Source organism: Chlorocebus sabaeus, chromosome X (assembly GCF_047675955.1).
Source record: "Chlorocebus sabaeus isolate Y175 chromosome X, mChlSab1.0.hap1, whole genome shotgun sequence".
Taxonomy (NCBI): domain Eukaryota; kingdom Metazoa; phylum Chordata; class Mammalia; order Primates; family Cercopithecidae; genus Chlorocebus; species Chlorocebus sabaeus.
In genome coordinates, this window is record NC_132933.1 from 77,223,376 (window position 1) to 77,240,025 (window position 16,650).

The 16,650-nt window shown below is 38.9% G+C and overlaps 1 pseudogene; it reads right to left on the reverse strand.

Annotated features, from left to right (window-relative positions):
- Positions 1 to 1,579: 1,579 nt before the first annotated feature.
- On the reverse strand, positions 1,580 to 4,079 carry LOC103247449 (serine/threonine-protein kinase B-raf-like; annotated as a pseudogene).
- Positions 4,080 to 16,650: the final 12,571 nt, after the last annotated feature.

Sequence of the window (16,650 nt, forward strand, 5' to 3'; positions counted from 1 at the left end):
CATTTTCTACACAACAAAGTGTAAGTATTAGAGAACACTAACAAATACTTCATACTATGGAATGCAAAAAGGAGAATAGCATTCATTCATCGTAAGTAGAATCTTGCTGGGCAAAGAATATAAGGAGAACAGAAATTTCATGAGACACAATGATAAGGTGATTGCTAAAATATGCATAATAAGAGGTAAGAATAATTCAATAACAACTTTAAAATATCTGTTAACTGGTGTTTGGAAACCAGAGTAATCTCAAAGAAAAACACACCTAAAAGTTCTCACAGAATTCTGTGAAGATTTTTTGCAGGGGAGGAATTGGGTGTGAAGCGGGCAATGCATTTGCAATGAAATTTGACTTCTACATGAGCAAGACATCCTTAATGTATTTTTTTTTTTTCCGAGACCGAGTCTTGCTCTGTCGTCCAGGCTGGAGTGCAGTGGCACAGTCTCGGCTCACTGTAAGCTCCACCTCCTGGGTTCACGCCATTCTCCTGCCTCAGCTTCCCAAGTAGCTGGGACTACAGGCACCCACCACCACGCCCAGCTAATTTTTTGTATTTTTAGTAGAGACGGGGTTTCACTGTGTTAGCCAGGATGGTCTTGATCTCCTGACCTCGTGATCCGCCTGCCTCAGCCTCCCAAAGTGCTGGGATTACAGGCATGAGCCACCGCGCCCGGCCCTTAATGTATTTTTTAAAAAGTTATTTAAAAGGAACTCCAATTTATAACATTTTCCCACTAAAAATCCAAAGTTAAGTCATTTTACTCATGTCAAGCATGCCACTCCTCAGCAATATTTTTGGTCACCTACACTCACAATTTATAAAAAGAAATTTAGTTTATTGCCTCAAGGAAATAAAGGATATCCACATTTTCCAAATTGTAAAAAGAAATCATTATAGAAAAAGTGTTAAGGGCTAGACGTAGTGGCTCACGCCTGTAATCTCAGCACTTTGGGAGGCCAAGGCAGGCAGATCATGAGGTCAGGAGATCGAGACCATCCTGGCTAACACAGTGAAAACCCATCTCTACTAAAAATATAGAAACAAAATTAGCTGGGTGTGGTGGCAGGCGCCTGTAGTCCCAGCTACTCTGGAGGCTGAGGTGGGAGAATCCATGAACCTGGGAGGCAGAGCTTGCAGTGAGCTGAGATTGCACCACTGCACTCTAGCCTGGGCAACAGAGCGAGACTCTGTTTCAAAAAAAAAAAAAAAAATTATTAAATTCTAGTGACTTCCTAAATCAGATCTATTCAGTTTGCTTTATATAACCCAGGTTAACTTACTGCCAACTTCCCACCTGCAAACACAGGCACAGGTATGGTCTTCTGGAGTCCCTAGTGGACAAGTGATAGCTAGTGACAAAAGCTGCATGAGAAAACGGAAGTTTAATACTTAAAATAACCAAGTGAATGAAACAAACCCAGAACAGAAAGTAAAGGAGGCACTGCCAAATTTTAGCAATGTCTATGTATTTTAACCCTTGGATGTTCAAAATCCAATGTTAAGTATAAATACTAGTTTGGGGAAAAATTATATCTAGTCTTTAACCACACAAGTTTTCTTTGGTTCACCTTAAAAAAAGAACATTTTATTCAATTTAACATATAAGCAAACATATGTTCATTTATTTTCCTTTTGTTTCTACTCTCCTGCACTCTCTCACTTACTTGTTTCAATAGACAAGAAATGCACTATATCCCCCCACCTGGATGGGTGTTTTTGCCGAAGAACAAGCATATAGACTAAAATCCTCTGTTTGGAAATCAGCCCAATTCAAGGAGAGTTCTGATGCACTGCGGTGAATTTTTGGCAATGAACGGGTCAGCAGCTCAATAGAGGCGAGAATTTGGGGAAAGAGTGGTTTCTCATCTCTTTTTTTTTTAAGGCACTCTGCCATTAATCTGTTCATGGCTTTTGGACAGTTACTCTGTACCTTACTGAGATCTGGAGATAGGTATCCTCATCCCACCATAATTATTATCTGGTCCCTGTTGTTGATGTTTGAATAAGGTAACTGTCCAGTCATCAGTTCATATAGAACAATCCCAAATGCATATACATGTGTATCTTGCATTCTGATGACTTCTGGTGCCATCCACAAAAAGGATCCAGACAACTGTTCAAACTGATGGGACCCACTCCATCGAGATTTCACTGTGGCTAGACCAAAATCACCCATTTTCACTGTGAGGTCTTCATGAAGAAACATATTATTACTCTTGAGGTCTCTATGGATGATTGACTTGGCGTGTCGGTAATCCACGCCATGTGCAGTCTGTCGTGCAATATCTGTAAGTTTGATCATCTCAAATTTGGTCTCAATGATACGGAGATGGTAATACAAGCTGGAGCCTTCACACCACTGGGTAACAACAGCCAGTTGTGGTTTTGTTGAATAGCCCATGAAGAGTAGGATACTCACGTTATGTTTTCCTGAGCACTCCTCCTTCATTTTTGAAGGCTTGTAACTGCTGAAGTGTAGGTGCTGTCACATTCAACATTTTCACTGCCACATCACCATGCCACTTTCCCTTGTAGCCTGTTCCAACTGATCTAGATCCAATTCTTTGTCCCACTGTAATCTGCCCATCAGGAATCTCCCAATCATCGTTCCAGTCCTGTCTACCAAGCATTTTCATTTGATTCCTGTCTTCTGAGGATGAAGATGACTTCCTTTCTCACTGAGGTCCTGGAGATTTCTATAAGGCTTTCATGTTAGTGAGTGACCCAGGCAGGGGGTGTGGCAGACAAACCTGTGGTTGATCCTCCATCACCACGAAATGCTTGGTCTCTAATCAAGTCATCAATATCGACAGGTTCTACTGTGCTTATATACATATTGGGAGCTGATGAGGACCGGTTTCGCCCAAATTGATTTCGATGATCTTCATCTGCTGGTCGGAAGGGCTGTGGAAATGGAATGGATTTTAAAGGAGACAGATTGGCGAGAATTTGGGGCCCAGTAGAGTCTCAGCAGGGTGCGAAAGGGGATGATCCAGATGTAAGGGCAGTCTCTGCTAAGGAGGCCTCTTCCTCTTCCTGTGGTATTGAATGGCGTTCAAAGAACTTGGAGAAAAACAACAAATCAAGTTGGTCATAATTAACACATATCAGGGGAACCTCTGTACTACAATGCTGGTGAAATTTATAACCACATGTTTGACAGTAGAAACCCTGGAAAAGCAGCTTTTGACAAAAGTCACAAAATGCTAAGGTGAAAAATGTTTTTCGTATAAAGTTGGGTGTTGTAAGTGGAACATTCTCCAACACTTCCACATTCAATTCTTCTCCAGTAAGCCAGGAAATACCAGTGTCCTAGCCAACTGGTTTCTTCTCTCCATCCTGAATTATGTAAACAGCACAGCACTCTGGGATTAGACCTCTCATCATCAGTGCTTTCTTTAGACTGTCTCCGACTGTAACTCCACACCTTCTAGACACCACTGTCCTCTTTGTTGGGCAGGAAGACTCTAACAATAGGTTTTTGTGGTGACTTGGGGTTGCTCCAGGCCACATCTGTGGAATTTTGAAAAACTGAAAGAGATAAAGGTAGCACTGAAAGGCTAGAAGAGGAAGAAGATTTAACACTGTCCATTGATGCAGAGCTAGAAACAGAAAAATCAGTTCCGTTCCCCAGAGATTCCAATAACTGTTGTTCTCTTTGTTGGAGTGTATCTAGCTTGCTGGTGTATTCCTCATAGGCCTGCAGATATATTGATGGTGGATTATGCTCCCCACCAAATTTGTCTAATAGGGCCTCTATATGTTCCTGTGTCAACTTAATCGATTATTTGTTTGATATTCCACACTTTGTGCTATTTGTCTTACTGGTTCTTTCTTTTCTTCACTTCTTCGGGATTAATTTTTATTAATTATTTGTTCTCTTCTGTTGGTTTATAAGTTAAAAGTGTGGTTTCTACATTTTTGGAGGATAACTTCCTCGGGAATGTCAGAGTCTGCAGCCAAAGAGGCCGCGGCGCCGGCGCCGGCCTCAGGCTCCATGTCCCCATTGAACAGAGCCTCCCCGGGCCCCGCACCACTGCCATCGCCACCGCCATCGCCACCGCTCAGCGCCGCCATCTTATCATGTTTTCATTTATCTGGGATAAATGCCCCCAAATTCAGTTACTGTGTCATGTGGTAATTGCATGGTTAGTTTTTAAAGAAACTTTCAAGCTGTCAAGGACAAGGCAGGTGAAGGTAGTCAAGGGCAAACCAATAATACCAATAATAATAATAATAATGATAAGGTAGACTCACTCCAAAAGGGTGAATACTAAGGATGCTAGACAAGGTCTTAAGAGTGGCAAAGTTACAAGACAAAACAAAAGTTTTATAGCTTTTTTCTTAAGCTAATCAGCAGTGCAGCTTAAGAAGAGTGAAGTTAAACAGAATGGTGAAACTCCTTTACTACTCCTCCCCATGCGCTGACTACCAAAGCAAGATGACTTGCTATCTCAGTAACTATGATTCCACCTTTACTTATTAGCATTAAGGATGGCCTAATAGATTGCAACAGAGATATTAGGTTCTTCATTTTGTAGGGCTGGCGCTATAGAGAAAAATAAATAGCAAAGAGTCTTAGAAACAAATACTTCCCCAAATATCCCAGAATAGGCTATCCAGCTATACTACCTACCTCAATTTTCCCAGAACTGGTAGAGCTCCAGGAGAACATGGCTTGAAACATGCCCCTAAATAGTAGGTTTTAAGGGCCTATACTACATTTAAATCATTCTATGATAAGTATTTGAGCCATTTACAATTACAAAAGTTAGAAAAAGTGAGTTTAAGTGGATAAAGTGCCAAAGCAGGAAGTCAATGGAGTGTAATGGTTAAGGATGTGGATACTGACAGACTATGGCTGATATTCCTAATATACAAAGAACTCTTAAAAATTGAGTGAATAAAACCAAAAACCCAATAGAAGAATGGGGAAAATATATAAACAGACAATTCATACAAAAGGTATAAAAACTATCCTCAAACATATGAAAAGATGTTCAAACTCAGAATTAGAGAAATGCAAAGTAAAAATACACTGAGATACAATTTCTCACCTATCAGACTGGCAAAAAAAAATGACAACATATTCTGTTGGTGAAGCTGCGAGGAAACAGGCACTCTCATACGTTCATGGTGAGAAAGCAAACTGCTGCAACACTTCTGGTGGCAAATCTGCAATACTTAATAAATCTACACATGTTCTTACTTTTTTTTTTTAAAAGTAACACCTTTATTGAAATAAAATTTACCTACTATACAATTCACCCATTTAAAGTATACAATTTAATGATTTTTCATAAATTCACAGAGTTGTATAACCATCACCACAATCAGTTTTACATAATTTTCATCACCTCTAAAATAAATTGCATTCACAGTAGCAGTCGCTCCTCATTTCCCCTCACAACTCTCCCCACCCCTATCACTGGGGTGCAGAGAGCAACCACTAATACCTACCTTCTGTCTCTAAATAGCAGAGAGGCATATGGGAAGATATAAGACTGAACATTCGCCGCAATCATAGGGAGAATACTAGACTTGCACAGGTTATAAAATTGAGGATTCAAGCTATATTTACCTAAATTCCCAGGGAAAGGGAAGTTCTAAGTGACATCTCTGTTAAAAGTGAATGACACTCTTGATTTCAGACCAGGTACACCACTCTCCCTTCTAGGTCAACCTCGAGAAATTTGCTTTCAAGAATAAAAGAAAAGCTCTTGAACTATGCCTGTTGAGCCGTGGCATCCACATGATTCCAGAAAGAATATCAGAAGTTCTATACCAAGAAGCGCTCCAGATAATCAAGGAAGTTTAGCAGCTCTGGAGTTGCTAGATTAATGACTACTCCATTAAATTACTTTTCCAACAAAAGGAAAGAGTTATACAGAAAACAGTTATGCACTTCAGGAGCTAAAAACTATTTCTCTCATAATATTGGCCTATGAATATCCAACCATTTACCCTGGCAAATTATTTCTCTACTACTAATTTTCAAAAAAGGTTGGTCATGGCTAAAGGCAGCTACCCAATGTGAGAAAAGAAAGTTGATGATCAAGGCCATTATTGAGACATGGATATACCACATTGAAAAATACCAAAATTTCATGGAGGTCTAATGTAGCTATCACAACTTACAGCATCAGAGGCCAGAAAAACTCAGTCTACACCAAGTAATGTAGACTTTCTTTTATAGATAACTTTCCTTTTTCCTATTTTCCTGAAGTTAAAACAGGCCCCAAATCTTAGGAAGTAGCAGAGGAATACGATTCTGAAAGATTATCTGGCCTGAGAACATTCTGATTATCAATTTCAGCTATAGCACAGTAGATAAATGGTGTGCAATAAAGATTTAATTTAGCAGGCCTGAGACTGCTATTCTTAGAAGGGCCTAGTTATAAGGTTGGCCCTTGGTTGACATCTTCAGCCTTGGTTCTGGAGTATTCTCAGTCAACAGATAACTTATTAGGGAGGCACACTGTAGATTATATGTGCAAGCTATATTGATTTATGCTGAACACCTACTTTCCTGCTGGGAATCCGGCATTTTGGCATGTGCCAGGCAGGGAGTGCTTGTGTGATTAGTCCCCAGTAAAAATCTTGGGTGCTGAGTCTCTAGTGGGCTTCCATGGTAGAAATCATTTCACACATGTTGCTGCATTTTCATTGCTGGGCCAAGCATGTGCTCTGTGTCACCCCTCATTAGAGAAGGAGAGCATGCAAGGCTTGCACAGAGATTTCTGCAGACTTCAACTGTGTCTTTTTCCTTTATAATCTAATTGTGTATCCTTATTGCATCACTAGAATAACTCTTAACCGTCCACAAAATTATGTGCAGGCAAGATGATGGAATAGAAAGCTCCACCAATCATCCCCACCACAAGGACACCAAGTTAACAACTATCTATACAGAAGAAAAAAATACCTTCGTAAGAACCAAAAATCAGATGAGCACTCATAGTACCTGGATTTAACTTCATATTGTTGAAAAAGAAGCACTGAAGAGATAAAAGTCCTGAACTGCTGATGCCACCCCTCTTCCACTCTGGCAGCCACAGAGCGGTGCAGAGAGCTTCTCTAGGCACTGAGGGAGAAGGAACACAGCAGTTATGACACAATGAACTCAGTGCTACCCAGTTAGAGCAGAAAGGAAAACCAGACCAAACTCAGCTGATGCCCACTTATGAAGGGAGCATTTAAACCAGATCTTGCCAGAGGAAAATTATGAATCCTAGAAGTCCAAAATTGAGTGCCTGCAAACCTCACCACTAAAGATTAGAGTATCCTGTGTCTCCAAGTAAACTTGAAAAGCAGTCTAGGACATAAGAACTGCAACTCTTAGGTGAGTTCTAGTGCTAAATTAGGCCTGGAGACAGTGAACTGAGTGAGCGCATGACATACTAAGACATCAGCTGGGGCAGCCAAGGGAATATTGCCATCACCCCTCCATAACCTCAGGCTGCACAGCTCATGGCTTCAAAAGAGACCCCTTTCTTCCACTTGAGGAGAAGAGAGAGAAGAGTAGGGAGAACTTTATCTTACATCTAAGTTACCAGCTAAGCCACAGCAGGATAGGGCACTGGTCAGAGTCCTAAGGCCCCCATTCCAGGCCCTAGATCCCAGACAACATTTCTAGACACACCCTGGGCCAGAAGACAACCTGCTGCCTTGAAGGAAAGGACCCAGTCCTGACAGCATTTATCATATGCCAACTGAAGAGCCCTTTGACCCTAAATAATGAGCAGTGACACCCGCCTTGGGTGAGTGGTTGAGACTTGTTCACTTCAGGTGAGACTCATAGCACGTGACCAGCTGTAGTGGCTACAGGGCAAAACTCCATCTGCTTGAGAAAAGCAGAGAAAAAAGGAAAGGGGACTTTGTCTTTCACATTAGGTACCAGCATGGCCACAGAGGGGTAGAACAATTCCAGGACTTGAATCTTGGATGGCATTTCTGGACCTGCCCTGGGCCAAAGGAGAGAATACTGTCCTGAAGGGTGAGTCCCAGGCCAGGGAGCATTCACAACAAGCTGACTTAAGAGGCTTTGGGCATTAAGGGAATATAAGCAATAGTCTGGTAGTACTCTTTGTGGCCTGGCGTGGCAGTAGCTAGGAAATGAGGTTCCTTTGCCTTTGAAAAGGGGAGGGAAGAGTTTTTAAAAATGTGTTTTGTGGTTTGACTGCCAGCGCAGTCACAAAGCAATAGAACACTTGGTAGACTTCAAAGGAATTTGACTCTAGTCCGTAAATTCCAAACAGCACTTCTGGACCCACCAGGGAATTGGGGGACCTTGCCTCCCTGAAAGGAAGGACACAGTCTAGACTGGCTTTGCCACTTGATGACTGTAGAGTCCCAGGACCTTGAGTGAGCACAGGAAGTAGCCAGAGAGTGGTCACAGCAGGCCTTAGGTTAGACCCAGCACTGGGCTGGCTTCAGGTCTGATCCAGCACAGCCATAGTGGTCGTGGCCACAGGGTTGCTTGTGTCACCCATTCCCAGCTTTAGGTGGCTTATAATAGAAAGAGAGATTCTTTGTTTGGAAGAAAGTAAGGGAAGAGAACAAGTCTCTACCTGGTAATTCAGAGAATTCTTCCCCATCTTGTCCAAGACCATGAAGAGGATACCTCTATAAGTCTGTGAAAACCACAATATTACTATATTTGTGGTGTTCCCTAGAGCAGAAGCAGCTTAGATCATGATACCCAAGTCCTTTCAAATACCTGGAAAACCTTCCCAAGAAGGGCGGCTACAAATAAGCCCAGAGTGAAGGCTACGATAAATACCTAACCTTTCAATGCCCAGACAAAAAAGAACACCTACTAGCATCAATATCAACCAGCAAAATATGACTTTATCAAATGAAGCAAGTAAGAGATCAGGATGAATCCTGGAGAAACAGAGATATATGACTTTTCAGACAAAAAATTCAAAATAGCTGTGTTGAGAAAAATCAAATAAAAAAGCATTTTGAGGTTAGATAATAACCTCAAAAGGACAAACTAAGAGTTATTGGCCTGAAAGAGGAAGTAGAGAAAAAGATAGAAATAGAAAGTTTATTCAAAGGCATAACAACAGAGGATTTTCCAAAACCAGAGAAAGATATCAATATCCAAGTACAAGAAGGTTGAAGAACACCAAGCAGATTTAACCCAAAGAAAACTACCTCAAGACATTTAATAATCAAGCTCCCAAAGGTCAAGGAAAAAGAAAGGATCCTAAAAGCAGAAAGAGAAAAGAAACAAATAACATACAATGGCGCTCCAATACATCGGGCAGCAGACTTTTCAGTGGAAACCTTATGGGCCAGGACAGAGTAGCATGACATATTTAAAGTGCTGAAGGAAAAAAAACTTTTACCCTAGAAAGGTATAGCCAGCAAAAATATACTTCAAATATAAAGGAGAAATAAAGACTTTCCCAGACAAACAAAAGCTGAGGAATTTCATCAATACCAGACCTGTCCTATAAGAAATGTTAAGAGGAGTATTTCAACCAGAAATAAAAAGACAATAATGAGCAATAATCATCTGAAAGTACAAAACTCACTGGTAGTAGTAAGTACACAGAAGAACACAGAATATTATAACACTGTAACTGTGGTGTGTAAACTACTCTTATTCTAAGTAGACAGACTAAATAATGAACCAATCAAAAATAATGACTACAACAAATTTTCAAGACATAGCCAATACAATAAGATATAAATAGAAACAACAAAATATTAAAAAGTGAGGGGATGAAGTTCAACCATAAGGTTTCTACTTTTTTTCTTTTGCTCATTTGTTTGTTTATGCTAACAGTGTTAAGTTATCAGGTTAAAATAATCGGTTACAAAATAGTATTTGCAAGACTCATGGTAATCTCAAACCTAAAAACATACAATGGAGACATAAAACATAAAAAGCAAGAAGCAAAATCATATCACCAGAGAAGATTCCCTTCACTAAAGGAAGACACAAAGGAAAGAAGGAAGAAAGAGAAGACCACAAAACTACTGGAAAACAAATAACAATATGGTGAGAATAAGTTTTACTTACCAATAATAACATTGAATGAAAATGGACTAAATTCTCCAATCAAAAGACACAGACCAGCTAAATAAATAAAAAGACCCACTGATGTGTTGCCTTCAAGAAACACACTTCACCTATAAAGACACATATAGCCTGAAAATAAAGGCAGAGGAAAAATGTATTCCATGTCAATGGAAACAAACAAAACAAACAAAAAGCAGGAGTAGCTATACTTATGTCAGCCAAAATAGATTTCAAGACAAAAGCTTTAAGAAGAGACAAAGAAGGTCACTACATAATGATAAAGGGGTCAATTAAGCAAGAGGACATAATGAATATAAATATATGTGCACCCAACACTGGAACACTCAGATATATAAAGCAATTATTACTAGAGCTATAGAGAAAGATAAGACTTGGTACAATAATAGCTGAAGACTTCACCATCCCATTTTCAGCATCGGACAAAGCTTCTAGACAGAAAAATCAACAAAGAAATATCAGACTTCATCTGCATTATAGACCAAATGGTTCTGATAGATAATTACAGAACATTTCATCTAATAACTACAGACTAAACATTCTTTTCCTCAGCACATGGATCATTCTCAAGGATAGACCATATGTTAAGTCACAACTCATAATATATTCAAAAACATTGAAATAATATCAAGCAGCTTCTCTGAAGAGAGTGGAATAAAACTAGAAATAAATAACAAGAGGAATTTTGGAAATGATACAAATATATGGAAATTAAACAACATGCTCCTAAATGACAAGTGGGTCAATGGAGAAATTAAGAAAAAAAATGAATAATTTCTTGAAACAAATAATAATGGAAACACAACATATCAAAACTTATGGGACACAACAAAAGCAGTACCCAGAAGGAAATTTATAGCTATAAGTGCCTACATCAAAACAGAGAAAAAACTTCAAACAAAAAATTTAATGATGTGTCTTAAAGAACTAGAAAAGAAAGAGCAAACCAAACTCAAAACTAATAAAAAAGGGAAATAACAAAGATTAGAGCAGAAATAAATGAAATTGAAATAAAACAATACAAAAGGTCAATGAAACAAAAAGTGGCTGTTTTTGAAAAGTTGAACAAAATTGACAAAGTTTTACCTAGACTAAGAAAAAAAGAGAGGAATTCAAGTAAATTAAATCACAAATGAAAAAGGAGACATTACAACTGATACTGCAGAAATTCAAAAGATTGTTAGAAATTCAAAAGATTGTTAGTGGTTACTAGGAGTAACTATATGCCAATAAATTGGAAAATCTAGAAGAAATAGACAAATTCCTAGATACATACAAGCTACCAAATATTTAAAGAAGAACTAATACCAATTCTACTCAAACTATTCCAAAAAACAGAGGAGGAAATACATCCAAACTCATTCTATAAGGCCAGTAGTATGCTGATACCCAAACCAGACAAAGACATTAAAAAAAGAAAAAAACTACTGGACAATATCTCTGATAAATATTGATGCAAAAATTCTCAAAAAATACCATCAAACTGAATTCAACAATACAGTAGAAAGATCATTCCTCATGACCAAGTGAGATTTATCCCTAGGATGCAAAGATGGTTCAATACACACAAATGAATAAATATGGTATATCATATCAACATAATAAAGGATAAAAATTATATGAGCACTTCAATTTATGCTGAAAAGTTGATAAAATTAAACATCAACTCAGGAAAAAAACCCTTAAAAAACTGTACAGAAGGAGCACACCTCAACACAATAAAAGCCACGTATGACAGACACACAGCTAGTATCATACTTATCCTAGCTAGAACAATCAGACAAAAGAAAGATATAAAGAGCATCCACATTAGAAAGAAAGAAGTCAAATTATCCTTGTTTGCTGATGGCATAATCTTATATTTGGAAAATCCTAACACTCCGCAAGAAAACTATTATAACTGAAAAACAAATTCAGTAAAGTTTCAGGATATAAAATCAACATACTAAAATCGGTAGCATTTCTATATGCCAACAGTGAATGATCTGAAAAAAGAAATTTAAAAAGGAAGCCCATTAACAATAGCTACACATGAAATTAAATACTCAGAAATTAACCAAAGAAGTGTAAGATTACTATAATGAAAACTATAAAACACTGATGAAGGAAATTAAAGAGGACACAAAAATATTGAGATATTCAATGTTCATGTATTGGAAAAATCCATATTTTTAAAATGTCCATACTACCCAAAGCAATCTACAGATTCAATGCAATCCTTATCAAACTACCAATTACATTCTTCACAGCAATATAAAAAAATTCTAAAACTTATATGGAATAACAAAAGATCCAGAATAGCCAAAGCTATCCAAAGAAAAATGAAGAAAATCGAAGAAATCATATTATCTGACTCAAATTATACTACACAACTATAGTAACCCAAATAGCATGGTACTGGCATAAAAACAGACATGTAGACAAATGGAACAGAATAGAGAACCCAGGCACAAATCTACCAACCCACCGTTGAGGTCATTTTTGACAAAGTTACCAAGAACATACACTGGGGGAAAGACAATCTTTTTGATAAATGGTGCTAAGAAAACTAGATACCCATATGACAAAAAATAAATTTAGACCCCTATCTCCTGCCATATACAAAAATCAAATCAAAATAGATTAAATACTTAAATCTAAGATCTCAAACTATGAAGCTACTACAAGGACACATTGAAGAAGATCTCCAGGACATTGGTCTGGGCAAAGTCTTCTTAAGCAATACCCCACAAGCACAGGCAACCAAGGCAAACATGGACAAAAGTTTCTTCACAGTAAAGCATATGATCAACAGAGTGAATAGACAACCCACAGAATGGGAGAAAATATTTGCAAACTTCCCCTCTGACAAGGGATTTATAACCAGAATATGTAAGGAGCTCAAACAAATCTACAGGAAAAAATCTAATAATCCCATCAAAAAATGGACAAAATATTTGGATAGACCTTTCTCAAAAGAAGACATACAAATGGCAAGTACGCATATGAAAAGGTACTCAACATCATTGATCATTAGAGCAATGCAAATCAAAACTAAATGTGATACCATCACATCCCACTTAAAATGAATTGTATCTAAAGACAGGCAATAACAAATGCTGGTGAGGATGTGGAGAAACAGAAAGTCTCATATAGTGTTGGTGAGACTGTGTATCAGCACAACCGCTATGGAGAACAATTTGGAGGTTCCTCAGAAAATTAAAAATTGAGCTACCATAAAATCCAGCAATCCCACTGCTGGGTATATACCCAAAGAAAGGAAATCAGTATATCAAAGAGATATCTGCACTTTTTGTTGCAGCACTTTTTACATTAGCTAAGACTTAGAAGCAACCCATGTGTCCACCACCAGATGAATGGATAGATAATATACACAATGGAGTACTATTCAGCCATAAAAAAGAATGAGATCCAATCATTTGCAACATAGATAGAACTGGAGATTACTATGTAAAGTGAAATAAGCTAGGCACAGAAAGACAAATGTCACATGTTTTCACTTATTTGTGAGATCTAAAAATCAAATCAATTGAACTCATAGATATAAAGAAGAGAAGGATGGTTACTAGAGGCTGGGAAGGGAATGGGGGCTGAGGAGGAGATGGGGATGGTTAAAGGGTACAAAAAATATACAATAAATAAGATCTACTATATATAGCACAATATAAGTCTTGTATATTTTTAAATAACTTAAAGGATGTAATTGGATTGTTTGTAATTCAAAGGGCAAATGCTTGAGCAAATGGATAGCCCATTCTCCATGATGTGTTTATTTCACATTGCATGCTGACTCATAAATCTAAGCTACATATACTAACAGGTATTTTAGTAATCACCTCAGACCTCTCACACCACCTCTAAAAGCATATCCTCATTCTCACATTCTTTTCCAGTACACCAACTACCCACCCCAGTTGCTGCTGCCATTGATTCCAAGTTGTCTGCATTTATTCTTGCTCTCATCTTTTAATCTCCCTGGTTCTGGATGTCCGGCTTTGTCTCAGCTTCAAATTCCTGTGTCTAGCCTTCTTAAACTTGGAGTAACATTCAGTCAGTCTCCCCTCCTCCTTAACCATCATTTTTCCTACCATTGTTTCTTTCTTTCTTTCTTTTTTTGTTTTTTTAAGACAGAGTCTCGCTCTGTCGCCCAGGCTGGAGTGCAGCGGCATGATCTCGGCTAACTGCAAGCTGCACCTCCAGGGTTCACACCATTCTCCTGCCTCAGCCTCCCGAGTAGCTGGGACTACAGGCACCCACCACCACACCTGGCTAATTTTTTTGTATTTTTAGTAGAGACGGGGTTTCACCGTGTTAGCCAGGATGGTCTCTATCTTCTGACCTCGTGATTCGCCCGCCTCAGCCTCCCAAAGTGCTGGGATTACAGGTGTAAGCCACCGCGCCTGGCTTTCCTATATTGTTTCAACTCATTTTGTTCTCTGGTTTGGTTACCCCAAGGTGACTTGGATGAAAACTCTCTGCTTCTACCTTGGGCCCAGTGAGACTTCCACCTCCAGCCTCACCAATATCCATCCATTTTCCTACAGAGAATGGAAGAGGCTTTGACCCTCTAGTCCTGATGTTTATAGTTGTGCTCTTTGGCATTTGAATCTTGTCTTTCTCCTAGACCAGGGTTGGCAAACTAACCATCAAAAATCTGATAGTAAAAAAAAAAAAAAAAATAGACTTTGGAAATCCAGCCCCTAGTTCCACAGGTAAAAATGTTAGAATCATCACTCTGTCCTAAGAACAAGTAAAAAGCAAAACAAATTGAGGTTAAAAAGAGTATAACTAATATTCTAAGAAAGCAGATAAAGCGGAATCATGTAAAATGCTCAATCAAAACCACAAAAGTGAAAGGAAAAATAGAAACATAAAACAGGGGCAACAAACACAAAACAGTAACAAATATGGTATATATTAATCTGAATATATCAATAATAACTTTGAATGCCAATAGTCTAAATATTCCAATTAAAAGATTAAAAAATTGTCAGATTAGATCAAAAAGCAAAACCCAACCTGTTTATTCTCTAAATAAATGCACTTTAAATATAAACACACAAATAGATTAAAAGTAAATGAATAGAGAATAATACACTACTACTCTCATACTAATCAAAGTAAAATGAAAGTAGCTATATTTTTTCCCCACAGAGCAGACTTCAAAGTACGACAAATTATCAGGGATAATAAAAGGCATTAAATAATAATAAAACTGTCAATTCTCCAAGAAGATAAAGCAGTCCTTAATGTGCATGTACCTAACAAAAATGTGTCCAAATATGTGAAGCAAAAACTGATAGAACTACAAAGAGAAATAGATGAATCTACTATTACAGTTGGAGATTTCGACATTGCTCTATCAATAATAGACAGAACCAGGAGTGATGTCAGCAAGAAGGCAGAGTAGGAGGTGCTGGCCCTCAACCTCTAATAAAAACAATAATGTAAATATCCATAGACAAAAATGGCTCCGGGAGTGCTCCTGAGTACAATAACAAATCTGTAGCACAGCAGTGGAACACAAAAACTAAGGATGGCCACATAGAAAAGGGTAGGTAGGTTTGTCAAAGATCAGATGGTTGTAGATGTATGGTATTATTTCTGAGGGCTCTGTTCTGTTCCATTGGTCTATATCTCTGTTTTGGTACGAGTACCATGCTGTTTTGGTTACTGTAGCCTTTGTAGTATAGTTTGAAGTCAGGTAGCGTGATGCCTCCAGCTTTGTTCTTTTGGCTTAGGACTGTCTTGGCAATGTGGGCTCTTTTGTGGTTCCATATGAACTTTAAAATAGTTTTTTCCAATTCTGTGAAGAAAGTCATTGGTAGCTTAATGGGGATGGCATTGAATCTATAAATTACCTTGGACAGTATGACCATTTTCATGATATTGATTCTTCCTATCCATGAACCAACCCAAATGTCCATCAATGACAGAATGGATTAAGAAAATGTGGCACATCAGGGGAACTGAGACACACAACACCTGGAAAATCGGGTAACTCCCACCCCAATACTGTGCTTTAAGCAAACAGGCACACCAGGAGATCATATCCCACACCTGGCCCGGAGGGTACCACACCCACGGAGCCTCCCTCATTGCTAGCACAGCAGTCTGTGATCTACTGGCAACGCAGCAGCGAGGCTGGGGGAGGGGCACCCGCCATTGCTGAGGCTTAAGTAGGTAAACAAAGCTGCTGGGAAGCTCGAACTGGGTGGAGCTCACAGCAGCTCAAGGAAACCTGCCTGTCTCTGTAGACTCCACCTCTGGGGACAGGGCACAGTAAACAATAACAAACGCAGCAGAAAGCTCTGCAGATGCAAACGACTCTGTCTGACAGCTTTGAAGAGAGCAGTGGATCTCCCAACACGGAGGTTGAGATCTGAGAAGGGACAGACTCCCTGCTCAAGTGGGTCCCTGACCCCGGAGTAGCCTAACTGGGAGACATCCCCCACTAGGGGCAGTCTGACACCCCACACCTCACAGGGTGGAGTACACCCCTGAGAGGAAGCTTCCAAAGCAAGAATCAGACAGGTACACTCGCTGTTCAGAAATATTCTATCTTCTGCAGCCTCTGCTGCTGATACCCAGGCA